At 36.3% G+C, this 3606-nt stretch overlaps 1 pseudogene; it reads right to left on the bottom strand.

The window, feature by feature from the left end:
• Nucleotides 1-407: 407 nt before the first annotated feature.
• LOC113236296 lies at nt 408-3394 on the bottom strand (annotated as a pseudogene).
• Nucleotides 3395-3606: the final 212 nt, after the last annotated feature.

Genomic DNA, 3606 nt, shown 5'->3' with positions numbered 1-3606 from the left:
TTAGAAGTATCTTCTATCCCTTAACCACTCGGTTCTTGAATTCATTGACAAACACGTCTTCAGTTTTTACGATTTGGCATAGATTTTTTATTGCATCACACAAAATAATAATAAATTCAGTACCCCGTTTTTTATGTGTCATAACTATACCGATTGTTTTTATGTTTCGTTTGATTACTTGAAGTTTTGATGTAGATGCTTCAATCAACATCACCATCAATATTTACAATACAACTTCCTAAAACCTATCCCAAAGCGCACACAACTAATTTAAGATTATCTGCAGAACTTTTCTCCTCTTTAAAACTTGTTTTATTATGTGACCTTTGAGTTAATAAGTGGTAGTAATAGAAGTTAATCGCGTTATAAAAGAAACAGATTATGGTTAGTTGTCATTAATTAAAATATTAGTTTACTTCTCTAGAATATAAAGTTCTTGAAATAGTAATTACATAAGATTGAATAATTGCTACTGCTGATTCTAAAATCAGTAATAAGATTTGGATAAAAATAAAAATAAAAATTAAATAGTTAGGAAAAAGATTTCCGGTACCTCTTGATAAAGTTAAAAGTAAATGACCTGCGATTATATTAGCACTTAAACGAACAGCTAAAGTTCCAGGTCGAATAATATTACTAATAGTTTCAATTAAAACTATAAATGGTATTAAAATTGTTGGAGTACCTTGTGGAATTATATGAGCAAATATATGTTGTGTATTATTAATTCACCCATAAAATATAAAACTTAATCAAAGGGGTAAAGATAAAGATAGAGAAAGAGATAAATGACTTGTTCTTGTAAAAATATAAGGAAATAAACCTAAAAAATTATTAAATAAAACAAAGGAAAATAATGAAATAAAAATAAAAGTAGATCCATTAAATCTATTAGGTCCCAATAATGTTTTAAATTCATTATGAAGTTTATTTAAAATAAAATTTCAAAAAATAAAATGAACATGAGAACAGTCTTAAAACAGTGTTGTAAAATGTCATACACAAGTATACAGCAGTAACTGTATCTGATATTTGATATAATATCTTTTTTTATATAATAGCAACTGACGGGACGACCAAGTCATGTGCCTGATGGTAAACTACACGCCTGTCCGTAACAGTTGCAGTGCCACTCAGAAGTTTAAATCGCAAAGATCTGAAGGGCATTGCGACCGTCATCCTGAGACATAAGTTGACAAGTCATGAGACGTGCCTGTAATTTCACCAGCACCCTTACCTTTTAGCAGAAATAGGTGAGGTTAGCAAAAATAGGCAGTTCTACCCTGTACTAACTCTTTCACATTGTCCTGTACTGCTACTTAATTTTCACAGCAACAGTCATAAAAAGTCTTATGTAAGTTTGATTAAACATTTTATTTTGGTTCTATAATTGTTGTAACAAAATCCGTTAGAGAAAAAAGCTGATACACATATGTAGACATTACTTTGACTTTAATACTAAATTGCAGTACACAGCTGGAATATTTTGTAAATCGTTGCTATAAAATAATTGGTCTCAACGGATATTGTAATAAAGCTTTATTGTCACTGATTAGTGTATCTAACCGGAACACATTTTTTGAAAGTAATTGCCATCGTCGACAGGCTTCAATAGATATTTTAATAAAGTTAAAGCGTAGATAAAAATCACATAATGTCAGCACTGTGCGGTGACCGATTTTCAATGTTCCGGTCACAATCCGCCTAGTAGGGCTTCCCACTTCACGCTATTCGTAAGCAAACGTATAACTTAACATAGCCTATAAAGAGGTCGTATTTTGTGATGACTTCTTTGGATTTAGATACCTAAGGCTCGCGTTTCTTTCACCTATGTATATGGCGTATATTTGTTTTTTCAAACAAAACGTTTTGGGCTGTTCATAGGTCTATGGTCAGTTAAGTAACTAAGTCTCCAACCCGTATTTAGTCAGAGTGGCGGGCTATGATCTAAGCCCTCGCGTGACAGGAGACCCGTGCCCAGCCGTGGGATATATAAGTAGGTTGATCATCATCATCAGCAGCCTATTGTAATCCACTGCTGGACTAGGGTCCTCAGCTCTTTGCATCCATCTGCTGCCAGCAGCCCTTCGCAAATCGTCAGTCCTTCTGGCCAGAGAGCGTCCTACACTACGTTTGCCGAGGCGTGGTCTCCACTCAAGAACTCGATTCTACCATCGTTTATTGGTTCTTCGACATATATGGCCAGCCCACTGCCACTTCAGCTTGCTTATTCTACCAGCTATGTCGAAGTTCTTTCTCGGATAATCTCGTTCCGTACCTTGTCCTTCAAAGAAACTCCGAGCATAGCTCGTTCCATAGCTCACTGAGGGACTTTCAACTGGGGAACTAAATAAGTTACTAAGTGGATTGATGATGAACTAAATCTTAAAGAGGCGTATAATAAACAGCTATTTTTCTTTTATTCTAACATCAACTTGATTTTACACAAAGGGAATTTTTAATTATTACAAGCTTTTAGTAACAACCAAACCAGTAATTATATTTTTTAAATAAATTAAAACCTAGTCCGCACACGCTAAGTGAGGCAAATTGAAGCGCGCCAAAAGGGCCTACACGAGCGGGCGGGCCTTCAGTGCTCAAGGTCAACTTGCACCGCGAACAGATCAAGAATTTTAGCTAAAAATGACGAAATGTGCGGTAAATGAGTGTTAAAATACGTCAGACAAACAAAATAGATACTAACATCACATTCCACAAGGAAGTAACGCGTTTCAACTTGTATTTTTATATAAATATTCACTAAAACCAAAAATTAACCTACCGCTAAAACTAGCCTACATGAATTTGATTTTTGCCTCACTTGTGACAGTTTGTTTTGATATGAAACTATCATTCTATGCGTTATTATTCTAAGATTAAATATATATCTCACCTGACGGAAAGTGACGATGCCGATGGAGCATGCTCATCTTAGTAATGCCTATTCACTCTCGCTTCGACAGGACCCAACTTATGAAGTTCAGGGAATAATTACGTCAGTCAGGGGTGGAACACAAGCCTACATGGTAGTCCCCCGGTGATCGAAATGCGAAATTAAACAGTACAATGCCATCGCACACTCCGTGATAAATTCTGCATAATATCGACAAGCAGGCAAGTTTACGGCGGTGTACACGTCAGCAGCTACGTTTCTACTAAGTCCGAGTCACCTATAATCCTCTTGGCACGCTTGTCAATTGAATCCAAGGCAGCCAGTTTGCATGTTGCCGAGCCATCTCATAGGTTGGCGGCAGTATTCCTTACACTACCGGATTTGTGCTTGATACAATTGCAGCAACTTTCCCGGTGTGAAGTAACGCTTCACTCTGGAAGTAATGCCAAGCTTACTGGCTGCATTATTAGCTAGGGAGTCAATGTATCTGCCGAAGTTCATTGTATCTGCCGAAGTTCATTGTATGGATATATCACGAAAAGTCGGAAGTCAGGTCAAAGGGACTCCGTTTTGTAGAGAACAGTCTAAATTTGTAGCATTAGAGCGTGTTACAAAGAAAAGGCATAAGGTCTAAAATTATTTATTCTTCCAGCTCAACATGTTCCGTCATACGTTGTCCGTATATAAAACAAAACTCATTGCGCTCGTCTTCT

Source organism: Hyposmocoma kahamanoa, unplaced genomic scaffold (assembly GCF_003589595.1).
Source record: "Hyposmocoma kahamanoa isolate Upper Pololo Valley unplaced genomic scaffold, ASM358959v1 91, whole genome shotgun sequence".
NCBI lineage: Eukaryota > Metazoa > Arthropoda > Insecta > Lepidoptera > Cosmopterigidae > Hyposmocoma > Hyposmocoma kahamanoa.
This window is presented reverse-complemented; position numbering and strand designations above follow the sequence as displayed.